At 37.2% G+C, this 13098-nt stretch overlaps 1 pseudogene; it reads left to right on the top strand.

Moving 5' to 3' along the window:
* LOC115936250 (NADPH oxidase 4-like) overlaps positions 1-13098 on the top strand; it is a 165657-nt pseudogene that overhangs the window by 28025 nt on the left and 124534 nt on the right.

Raw genomic sequence — 13098 nt, forward strand, 5'->3', positions numbered from 1 at the left:
AAAGTGTGGCTTGTACCAGACAACAGATGACAAGTTAGCAAGAATATGATTCAAACTTGTTGCCAAAACATATTGCATCAATACCAAAGGGAACTGATTCTTTGAAAATTATGTTGTGTCTTGTGATTGTAATGAGCTTGTATGAAGCACAGCTGATCTGGGATGTAGAATTCAGTGGTAATCCAGAGAATAGTGTTTCCATTATCATTAATAGGAATTACTGCTATATGACAGGTATTCAATTAAATAATTTACATACATAATGATTTTTATTTGTTTTTATTAAATGGACAGAATCTGATTACTAATATTCCTCAGTTCCTATCCCAATTTGTTAATTTAAACATGATCCTCCTTTATTTATTTTATACAAATTACTTATGATATAATGAATATCCATACATACACCTAGAATTAGAACATTATGAGTAATTTACATCTATGTATTTGGTTATCTTACCGTGTATCTATCTTTTTCTTCTCTCTTCCTGCAAAAGATTACCACTGTGGTGAATTTTGAGTTTCTCCTTTCTTTAACATTGAAAAAAAATAGTTTTATTTTGCCTGTATATTTAATATATTATTTGTTTTGATTCATTTCTAACTTTTTATGTCTTGAGAAATCCATACCTATGCTAATGTCCAAAAGATTAATATATTATGTTCTATTAAAAGTTTTGAATTTTGATTTTGATATTTAAGTTCTTAACTATTCAGGAACTAATGTTTTGGGGTGGTTTGAAACAAGGATGTTACGTGATTTTGTTTCTGTATGATAACCAATGTTTTCCTTCATCGAATAGACTCTTCTTTTCCCATTCTGACATGCCATCTATATATGTATAGTTGATACATATATAGTTGTTTATGGGTCTTTGTTTTGCTCCATTTATCAGTTTATCTATCTATACACAAGAAACACATTCTGAATTACTGTAACTTTATAGTAAGTTCTATTATGTGAAGGCCAAATTATTTCTCCTTTTCTTTTAGTGTTTTACTTTGTTTCTGCTGTTTTGCATTTCTGCATACATTTGAAAGTCGGCTTGTCAAGTTTTATGAAGAAAACCTATTGGAGTTTGATTGGAGTTACATTGAGTTTGTAAATCAATTTTGAGAGATTGACATCTTTACAATATTAAATCTCCCTACGTGAAACATGGTGTATTAATTATCTACTTAGCCCTTCTCTTACGTTCCTTTAGTTCCTTGTTTTTACATGTGTCTTGTGGTTTGTTTTTGTTATGTTTTTTACTAGACAATGTACATTTTTTACCACTTTCATAAAATAAAATCTTTAAAATATGTTTTTAAAAATATCTGTCACTGTTATATAGTAATGCAGTTAGCTAGCTTTCTTTCATGCTTCTTACCCTCCCTCGCTCCCTTTCTTCCTTTTTTTCCTTCTTTCTTCCCAAAAGTAGCAGAATAAAACAAACGTCTACTAAGGATTGCATTTATTGAATAGAAAACATTTTAGAGTCATGTTACAAGTAGTTTGTGGCTGAATTTCCTCACATAGTGGTATTATGTTCTCTCTTGGCAGATGGGTAATGCAAACATTAGAAAATTCAAATATTTTTTCCATAACTTGAAAGAGATAATAGTGGAATTTTACTGGTCAATTTTACTTTAAGACCTGTGACTTATAAGATGTTCTGTAATGAGATTTTGTTCCCTTCATTCCACTTTCTTCTGATCCATAATGTTAATATTGGATTTAAATATTTTCTTCTCTTATTTATTTATTTATTTATTTATTTATTTTTTTGAGAAGGAGTCTCGTCCTTTCGCCCAGGCCAGAGTGCAGTGGCGCGATCTCGGCTCACTGCAAGCTCCGCCTCCCGGGTTCATGCCATTCTCCTGCCTCAGCCCCCCGAGTAGCTGGGACTAAAGGCTCCTGCCACCACACCCGGCTAATTTTTTTGTATTTTTAGTAGAGACGGGGTTTCACCGTGTTAGCCAGGATGATATCGATCTCCTGACCTCGTGATCTGCCGGCCTCGGCCTCCCAAAGTGGTGTGATTACAGGCGTGAGCCACCGCGCCCGGCTTTATTTATTTATTTTTTAATTAATTTATTTTTTTGTTTCATATTCTTTTTTTTATTATACTTTGAGTTTTAGGGTACATGTACACAACGTGCAGGTTTGTTACATATGTATACATGTGCCATGTTGGTGTGCTGCACCCATTAACTCATCATTTAACGTTAGGTATATCTCCTAATGCTGTCCCTCCCCGCTCCCCGCCACCCCACAACAGGCCCCGGATTGTGATGCTCCCCTTCCTGTGTCCATGTGTTCTCATTGTTCAATTCCCACCTGTGAGTGAAAACATGCCGTGCTTGGGTTTTTGTCCTTGCGATAGTTTGCTGAGAATGATGGTTTCCAGCTTCATCCATGTCCCTACAAAGGACATGAACTCATCATTTTTTATGGCTGCATAGTATTCCATGGTGTATATGTGCCACATTTTCTTGATACAGTCTATCGTTGTTGGACATTTGAGTTGGTTCCAAGTCTTTCCTATTGTGAATAGTGCCACAATAAACATAAGTGTGCATGTGTCTTTATAGCAGCATGATTCATAATCCTTTGGGTATATACCCAGTAATGGGATTGCTGAGTCAAATGGTATTTATAGTTCTAGATCCCTGAGGAATTGCCACACTGACTTCCACAATGGTTGAACTAGTTTATGGTCCCACCAACAGTGTCAAAGTGTTCCTATTTCTCCACATCCTCTCCAGCACCTGTTGTTTCCTGACGTTTTAATGATCGCCATTCTAACTGGTGTGAGATGGTATCTCATAGTGGTTTTGATTTGCATTTCTCTGATGGCCAGTGATGATGAACATTTTTTCATGTGTCTGTTGGCTGCATAAATGTCTTCTTTTGAGAAGTGTCTGTTCATATCCTTCACCCACTTTTTGATGGGGTTGTTTTTTTCTTGTAAATTTGTTTGAGTTTTTTGTAGATTCTGGATATTAGCCCTTTGTCAGATAGGTAGATTGCAAAAATTTTCTCCCATTCCGTAGGTTGCCTGTTCACTCTGATGGTAGTTTCTTTTGCTGTGTAGAAGCTCTTAACTATTTAGTTTAATTAGATCCCATTTGTCAATTTTGACTTTTGTTGCCATTGCTTTTGGTGTTTTAGACACGAAGTCGTTGCCCATGCCTATGTCCTCAATGGTATTGTCTAGGTTTTCTTCTAGGGTTTTTATGGTTTTAGGTCTGACATTTAAGTCTTTAATCCATCTTGAATTAATTTTTGTATAAGGTGTAAGGAAGGGATCCAGTTTCAGCTTTCTACATATGGCTAGCCAGTTTTCCCAGCACCGTTTATTAAATAGGGAATCCTTTCCCCATTTCTTGTTTTTGTCAGGTTTGCCAAAGATCAGATGGTTGTAGATGTGTGGTATTATTTCTGAGGGCTCTGTTCTGTTCCATTGGTCTATATCTCTGTTTTGGTAGCAGTACCATGCTGTTTTGGTTACTGTAGCCTTGTAGTATAGTTTGAAGTCAGGTAGCGTGATGCCTCCAGCTTTGTTCTTTTGGCTTAGGATTGACTTGGCAATGTGGGCTCTTTTTTGGTTTCATATGAACTTTAAAGTAGTTTTTTCCAGTTCTGTGAAGAAAGTCATTGGTAGCTTGATGGGGATGGCACTGAATCTGTAAATTACCCTGGGCAGTATGGCCATTTTCACGATATTGATTTTTCCTACCCATGAGCATGGAATGTTCTTCCATTTGTTTGTGTCCTCTTTTATTTCCTTGAGCAGTGGTTTGTAGTTCTCCTTGAAGAGGTCCTTCACATCCCTTGTAAGTTGGATTCCTAGGTATTTTATTCTCTTTGAAGCAATTATGAATGGGCGTTCACTCATGATTTGGCTCTCTGTCTGTTATTGGTGTATAAGAATGCTTGTGATTTTTACATATTGATTTTGTATCCTGAGATTTTTTTAAAAGTTTTATTTTAGGATCAGTGGTACATGTGCAGGTTTACTATAGGGATAAATTGTGTTTCATGGGGATTTAGTGTACAGATTATTTTTTTCACCCAAGTAATAAGCATAGTACCACATAGTTTGTTGAATGTCACGCTCCTCCCACCCTCTACCCTCAAGTAGACCCCTGTGTCTGTTGTTCCATTCTTTCCGTTCCTGTCTACTCAGTGTTTAGCTCTCAATTTGTAAGTTAGAACATGTTCTCGGTACTTGGTTTTCTGTTTTAGGATAATCATCTCCAGCCCATTTATATTTCTTGCAAAGGACGTGATCTTGTTTCTTTTTATGGCTGTGCGGTCTTCCATGGTATAGGTATACAACATATTTTCTTTATCCAGTCTGTCATTAATGAGCATTTAGGTTGATTCCATGTCTTTGCTCTTGTGAATAGTGCTGTGATGAAAGTATGTGTGCATGTGTCTTTATGGTAGAATGATTTATATCCCTTTGGGTATATATTCAGTCATGGGATTGCTGGATCAAATGAAAGTTTGGTTTTAAGTTCGTTGAGAAATTGCAAAACTATTTTCCACAGGGGCTGATCTAATTCACATTCCCATGAACAGCATGTAAGTGTTCCCTTTTCTCTGCAACCTTCCTGGAATCTGTTATTTTTTAACTTTTTAATTATAGCCATTCTGACTGGTGTGAGATGGTATTTCATTGTGGTTTTGATTTGCATTTCTCTAATAATTAGTGATGTTGAATATTGTTTTTGTATGCTTGTTGGCCACCTGTATGTCTTCTTTGGAAAAATGTCTTTTGATATTCTTACCCCACTTTTTAATGAGATTGTTTGTTTTTTGCTTGTTAATTTGTTTAAGTTTCTCACAGAATCTGTGTACTAGGTCTTTGTCATATGCATGGTTTTCAAATATTTTCATCCATTCTGTAGGTTGTGTGTTGTAGTTTCTTTTGTTGTACAGAAGCTACTTAGTTTAATTAGATCTTATTTGTCCATTTTTGGTTTTGTTGTAATTGCTTTTGTTGTCTTCATCATGAAATCCTTGCCAAGGTCCACGTCCCAAATGGTATTTTTACCAGGTTATCTTCCAGGCTTTTTATAGTTTTAGGTTTTACATTAAGTCTTTCATTCATCTTGAATTAATTTCTATATTGCTTTATATTTAAGTCTTTCATTCATCTTGAGTTGATTTTTATATTGCTTTAAGGAAGGGGTCCAGATTAAATCTTTTGCAAATGGCTAGCCAGTTATCCTAGCACCATTTATATTATTATTGTAGTCTTGTAGTATAATTTGAAGTCAGGTAATGTGAGGCCTCCAGCTTTGTTCTTTTTGCTTGGTATTGCTTTGTATTTGGGTTCTTTTTTGGTTCCATATGAATTTAAAATAGTTTTTTTCTTATTCTGTGATGACTGGCATTGGTAGTTTGATAGGAATGGTATTGAATCTGTAAATTGCTTTGGCCAGTATGGCCATTTTAACTATAATGATTCCTCTCATTTATGAACATGGAATTATTTTTTCATTTGTTTGTGTTATTTCCGATTTCTTTCAGCAGTGTTTTGTAATTCTCTTACAGAGGTCTTTTACTTACCTGGTTATTTGTATTTCTAGGTATTTTATTATTTTTGTGGATATTGTGAATGGGATTATGATCTGGATTTGGCTCTCAGCTTGAACATTGTTGGTGGACTGATGTTCCTTTAGTCTTTGAAGTTACTGTTCTTTGGATGGAGTTTTTTACAATTGTATTTTCTTTGATGCCTTTGGAAGTTTGGTTGTGGTTTGAGGTAGGTTCAGTTGACTGTCTTTATTTCTGGAAGGTTTTAGGGGGCCAAGGATCAGCTCAGCACTCCTGGACTGCCTGTTAACTCTGGATGGCTGTACTAGGCCCTCAACTTCGGTCTCTGGCCCTTTGAGGTTAGGAATCTGATTCACTCGGGGGGCTGAGGTGTCCCAGTCTACTGGCCACAACTCTACAAAGCTGGTGATGGTAGGGTTTACTCCTGTTGGCTTGGGTGGCGCACTGGTGGGAGTGAGCCTGAAGTGGTCCTGTGTATGCTCATGCCTATGGCAGTGGCAGTGTGGCTGGTGCAGGGCGGTGGCAGAGGCAGAGTTGCCAGTGTCCATGTATGCATTTGTGCTGTTGGTGGCCGTGTAACAAGGCACTCCTGCATCAGCAAGGGGTTGGACAGTGAGCTCTGTTTGCATCATCTGTGTTGACACAGTGGGTTGCATTCACACACACGTACTGGCTGGGTAAGGGAGGTGAGGTCTGCCCACATGGGGAGAGGGAGACTGTAGTGGGTCAAGGCTGCAGGTTGGCTAGTGTGCATCATCAGGGGCTGGTCTACTGGAGCTCTTCAACAAACAGACACAGTCTTCCAGTGAAGGAGCTATGATGATAACCCCTGGTAAGCAACTTGGTTGGGCATCAGAGGCTGTCCAGGTCCAACAGTCTCTCAAAGGCTGATGTCACTTAGAAGGACATGGAGAGTCTTTGGGGATGGGCACCCTAGCCATACTCCACTGCAGCTGTTCCTGTGCCAAACCCTGTAGGCTCTGCACAGGCTGGAATCCTGTTTCTTCCACCTCTCTGCCAACTCTCTCTGCCAGCTCAAGTGTCCGTGGGAGTCATGGGCTGTCTTGTTGCTGGGATTTTTGGGGATTCCTGGTGAGGACAGACCACTCCTCACCTGTTTAGCTCATTCCACAGGAGTTGCTGGGGTCCAGGAACAAGCCCCAGTGCTCAGCAGCCCCCTACAGGGCTCCCAGCTTCCTCTGCAAGTTCAGCCCACTGTCTGTGTCCTCACTGCATCCACTCTCAATGCTTTCCTGCTGAAGATCTGCTCAGAGTTTGCTAGTCTTCCCCATGTCCATGTCTCTCAGTGTGAGATGTTCCTCCTGGCTGTATCTAGTCAGCCATCTTGGGTCTTGTCCTACTTTCTTTTTAGACTAAATCTTTAGTCTTTTCAAAATCTGTTAATAGAAATATTTGTGCATTTATATTTGTCAAAATATATGTATTCTAAATGTACTTATTATTTATTTCTAGTCATCCATTCATTTATTCACACAAGACTTCTTTTTGAAGCTTGCTTAGATTTACCTTCTTAAACAATTTTAATTTTTAATTATTATAGTAATTGTATATATGTATAAAATACACATGATATTTTGATACAAACATGCAACGTGTAATAAGGGTAGCTGCGATATCTATCACCTCAACCATTTTTCATTTGTTTATGTTGGAAAAATTGTAATTCCACTCTTTTAGTTATTTTGGAATATACAGTAAACTATTGTTAACTATAGTTGCCTTATTGTGCTATCAAACAATAGATATTATTCCTTTTAATGGGTACTGTGTTCATGTACCTTTTAACCATTGCCTCTTCATCTCCCCACTTCCCACTACTCTTCTCAGCCTCTTCTCTGTCTCCATGAATTCAATTTCTTTTTTTTAGCTCCCATATGTGTATTCACTTAAGATTTATTGATTACCAAATTTGATGGATAGAGTTGGCTACAGATTATGGGAGTAAGAATAATGTAACTAGGAATTTTCTTGAAGTGCCTGCTTTTTGTTTCATATATATATATGACTTCATCTTCTTGATAACAGTGGGGAGTTTTCAGTGACTACTTCATAATATTTTCCATGATACTGCAAGCTGTGCAATTTAAAGTTATTGGTGGACATACAAGCTTTGTGAATAAAATAACCACAAAGATTGTAAATATTTCAACAAACTTGAGAGTTGTAACCAAATAAAATGCTTATCAGTGCATGATACCTGTGTTTAAAAATTCAGCTCAATTCAACAAACATTTACTGAAAACTACCACTGTGTTAGGGCTGAGGATACATAGCTGTAAAAAAAGGATCCTGCTTTTGAAAAACTTACTGCCTGGGTGCAGGAAAAGAGTAGAAAGGAGGAGTAAGCCAGATCCTAGAGTTGAGAGGCAGTTATAAGGAGAAATGAGGTACCTTTGGGGTTTCTGCTTCTCCATGGAATGTCCTTGTGATAATATGTAAGAATCAAGGTAATGCATAGAAAGTCAGAAAAGTTTGAGGTATTATAAGACACAAACACATTAATTCATATACCAGCTACAGAGGAAATGGTGCTGGCTAGGACTATAGGGGTAACTCATGACTAAGTAATAAACTAACGTAGTCATGCTTGATGGAAGATGAAACCCAAGACCTGTGTTTAACTAACATACTTTACTGGCAACTAAGCATAATGTATATGGCCTATAGGAGCCATTGGAGTAGGCTTTTCTCATGTCTCTCAATTTAATATTTATCCTTCCATATCCTTCAGTACATTTTTTGCCTTAGTTTTAACCCTGAGATGAAAAGAGTCATAGATTCCAGGGTACAGAATTCCTTTTCAACTAGTTTGACTTTTAACAAGGTATACAGCTTCTAAGATCCTTATACAAGTCATCTGTAAATTGAGTATAATAGTTCTTACTTTACAAGGTTTTCGAAAATATTTTCAGTGATTCGTTAAAAACACTTAGCCTAGCGACTATTCTGTATTGGATGATAAAGAGATGGTAAACCTGTTAGTTGCACCTTACTGTGTCAGCTTTCTGTAGATGAGATCTTTATTGTTCTTGCTTTGCTTTTTATTTATGGCCAGACTATTTACTTTTGTATTTTTAATATAAAAAAATGCTATTTTTAAAGCTACATTTGGCCAGTAAGTTTGGAAATATGCCATTACACTTACTTATTATAATTTAATGGTTGTCATTGTTTCATAACTTGTAAACAGTACAGTTGGCTAAATAGTCTTAGGTAGTGGTGTTCAACCCAGGTGGCATATTAGAATCATCTGGAAAGCTTTCAAAAATGTCAATGTTCAGACATTACCCAAAGTCATTGAATTCAGGATTTCTTGTGGACCTAATTGTTATTATTTTGTAACAGCTCTTCATCTCCAACATGGCAATAATAACATCTACTCAGCTTGTCAGAGTAGATCTGATGATTGCATTAAAAATACATTCAAAAGCGATTGATAAACAGATAATTAAAATAAAAATGTAGGGTAATATTAAAACATTTTAGAAATATTTACCCTGGTCTTGAGGGGTTTAACATTTACTTAGAGAAAAAGGTTAAAATATAAAAAATTCAAGGTAACATGTAACACACTAAATGGAAGTAACAGAATAATTATGCTAGGAATCCCATCCTAATCACACTGTGTAGGCAATCCTTAATGTATATGAGGCTGTGACCTTGTCTAGTACTTCTCAAATATTTATGCCTGGGCTTTCTTTAATGATAAAAGAACAAGAACGATAACCTTGTTGGGGCTGGAGAGGGTTACTAGGAGGGAAGTCTTATCTAGGGTGGTTGTCTAAAACCACTTACCTCAAATGTTTGTTCATTCATCAAGTCATTCAACAAAATGTTTATTACCTAATATGTGTCTTCTGGACATTTTCTTTTTAAAGGCAATTTAGCAGCACGATAAAGTGGGGGTTAATAGTATAAATGCTGGAGCCAGAATATCTGGGTTTGAATTCCGGCTCCACAACTTTCTGATTATCTTATGTTGGGTAAATTCTTAACTTCACTATGACTCAATATTCTTTATTTTTTAAGAAGGAAGATAATATTGTTAATTACTTCCTAGGGTTGCAGAAAGAAGTTTAATGTATTAATAAGTGTAAATTGATCCAAACTATGTGTGGCTAATAGTAAGAGATAGGTGTGCTTTTGCTAACATCTCTGCATTTTTATTCCATTATATTCTTCATTTGTTTTAGTATGAGCATAATGTTTTCAGTGTGAACATATGAAGATAATGCTTTAAGTTAGCTATCACCAAATGAAAATGGTTCTCAAAAGAATGGACATATCCTCCTCCTAAGACATAGTCAAATATATGAATCTCAATTTTTCAAGGCACCGTCTTATTTAAGATTGGTCATTTTCAACAACATGGATTATCTAGAGGATGTTATGCTAAGTGAAATAAGCCAGGCACAGAAAGACAAATACTGTATGATCTCACTTACATTTTGAATCTAAAAGAGTTGAAATCATAGACGTAGAGAGTAGAATGGTGGTTACCAGAGCGTGGGGATGGGAGTGGACAGAGCGTACAAAGTTTCAGTTAGAAGAAATAGGCCTGGTAATAGGCCTGGAAATAGGCCTGTTGTTGCACAACAGGGTGACTATAGTTAATAATAGTGTATTGTATTTTTCAAAATAGCTAACAGTGTATTTTAATTTTAATTTTTTATTTTTTGAGACAGAGTCTCGCCCTTTCACCCAGGCTGTACTCCAGTGGCGTGAACATGACTCACTGCAGCCTCAAGCTCCTGGGTTCAAGCAATTCTCCTGCCCCAGTCTCCAGAGTAACTGGGACTATGGGTGCATTACACCATGCCTGACTAAGAGTGGATTTTAAATATTCTCACCGCATGGCATGCATCTGTAGTCCTAGCTACTCAGAAGGCTGAGGCAGGAGGATAGCTTGAACCTAGGAGGAAGGGGCTGCAGTGAGCCCTGATGGTACCACTGCACTCAGCCTGGGAGAAAAAGTGAGACCCTGACTCAAAAAAATTAAAAAAATAAATATAAATAAATATATTTACCACAAAGAAATGATAAGTGTTTTGGGGGATGGATATGTAAAATAGCTTGATTTGGTCATTTCATGACGCATACATGTATTAAAACATCATATTGTACCCATACATATATACAATTATTATTTGTCAATTAAAAATAAAATAAAAATTTTAAAAAACATTAGAAAGAAGGTTAGAGACATAATCAGGGAAGTACAGAAAGCAATGAGTGCTTGTATACCAGTGGGTTCTCTCCTAGTTTCCGATCAGGGAAGAACTCTAGAACAGTCGTGCTTACTATGTGACCAGAAAGATGAGTAGAGTTAGTGATAAGCAGAGCTTGCAGAAAAGCTGTGGTGTGCAAATGGGTGGGTTATGTGGAGACTGAGAGTGTTCCAGAGAGAGAGAACACACAAGAAAAATGTCATTTAAAACTGGGACCTTATCAGTGAATAAAGGGTCCAACACCACATAAATGTGGAGGTGCAGTATATACAGAAACTCTTAAGGCTCTTAACAGCCAGAACAATGGGGTAGGGGCAGAACAAGAAATGGAGTAATGGAGTTTCTGTGGAAACAGTGTTTTCAGGTGATTGTAACATTAGCATTAATGAGGGCGGTACTAAGTTTTGTGGCAGTGCAGAACAGAAAGAAGTCGTTCAAAGGGGGTTTTAGTGAGAGGAAAAGGGAAGACTATTCAAGGCTCTTGAAGGAGTTGGTATTTGGCATGATTCTTAAAAGAGCAATAGGGTGAGACCTGTAGCTTGTAGAGCCAGGACAGGGCTTTACTACTGTCCTTAACTGTGTGCTGATCTTGCCTTATTTCTTCAGCTAGGATTGTGTCTAAGCAGAGCCTCGGCATCTGTTCTTAACCTCAACTGCAGCCTTATCCTTTTACCCATGTGCCGAACACTCTTGGCTTACCTCCGAGGATCACAGAAGGTAAGAAAAAACAGTCCTACTTTCAAATTCCAGCATAAAAATCAAGTGTAACAGTCGCATGTTAGTTTGTTTACTTTTCATAGTCTGACTTTTGGCTGGAGTGATTTCTTCTAAGATGATGGTAAAAGACATATCACCTGCCGAGATGATCTGTGAGTTATTCTGCAACACCAGATAAGGGCAGAAGATAATAGTAATATTATTAACAGGGATTTCCAGCACTATGCTTAGTATTTCACATAGATGCTGGAGAATTCTTACAGGGATTCTACAATCAGGTATTGTTAGTTTCATTTCACACACAAGAAACCTCAGGCATAGAGGCTTTGAGTAACTTCTAGACTAGTGAATGACAGAGCTAAGGTCAATCCTAATTTGAGTTCTTTCCATTATGTCTTGTCTCATTGAAATTCTGTATTTTCACTTAGCTAAATCCAGGTGAGCAAACTAGAGTCCTTTAGATTCTGAGCAATACATGAAATGATTGCTGGTGTGGGCAACAACTTATCTCTGCTTAACACATATAGTCATTTTGAAGTGTGTAATAGGCTTGAGAAACATGTCTTTTTTTATGATACTTTAAGTTCTAGGGTACATGTGCACAACATGCAGGTTTGTTACATATGTATACACGTGCCATGTTGGTGTGCTGCACCCATTAACTCGTCATTTAACATTAGGTATATCTCCTAATGCTATCCCTCCCCCATCCCCCCACCCCACAACAGGCCCTGGTGTGTGATGTTCCCCATCCTGTGTCCAAGTGTTCTCATTGTTCAATTCCCACCTATGAGTGAGGACATGTAGTGCTTGGTTTTCTGTCCTTGCGATAGTTTGCTGAGAATGATGGTTTCCAGCTTCATCCATGTCCCTACAAAGGACATGAACTCATCATTTTTATGGCTGCATAGTATTCCATATATATGTGCCACATTTTCTTAATCCAGTCTATCATTGTTGGACATTTGGGTTGGTTCCAAGTCTTTCCTATTGTGAATAGTGCCACAATAAACATACGTGTGCAGAGAAATATGTCTTGATTAAATAGTGATGGTGGGGGAAGGGGGGGAGGGATAGCATTAGGAGATATACCTAATGCTAAATGACGAGTTAATGGGTGCAGCACACCAGCATGGCACATGTATACATATGTAACTAACCTGCACATTATGCACATGTACCCTAAAACTTAAAGTATAATAATAATAAAAAAATGATGCCATGTGTTATATGCAGTGTTGTAAAATGAAGAATGTAAGAAAACAGAAAAACACTTAGTCATTCTGCTAAAACTCAACAAAAATTCTTTTTTGTCTTTGACTATTTTTGTGTATATGTGTGACTGTGTGTGTGTGTGTTGATTCTTCTTCCCTAAGATTCACTAAGCAAAGCACCACTGGATAGACATTGATATTTTAAAAGGAGTTGTTAACTTGAGATCACTTTGTTGTTCTATGAATTTAATGTGTGCAGATTTACTCTAGGAAACTTCTCAACCCTTTCTACGTAATTACATTTAGAAACTCTTTCCTTTTAATGCAGTAATCTGTGAAAATAACTCTCTCTAGGTTGCCTACC

The sequence above is a fragment of the Gorilla gorilla genome, chromosome 9, assembly GCF_029281585.2.
Source record: "Gorilla gorilla gorilla isolate KB3781 chromosome 9, NHGRI_mGorGor1-v2.1_pri, whole genome shotgun sequence".
In the NCBI taxonomy this organism is placed as follows: domain Eukaryota; kingdom Metazoa; phylum Chordata; class Mammalia; order Primates; family Hominidae; genus Gorilla; species Gorilla gorilla.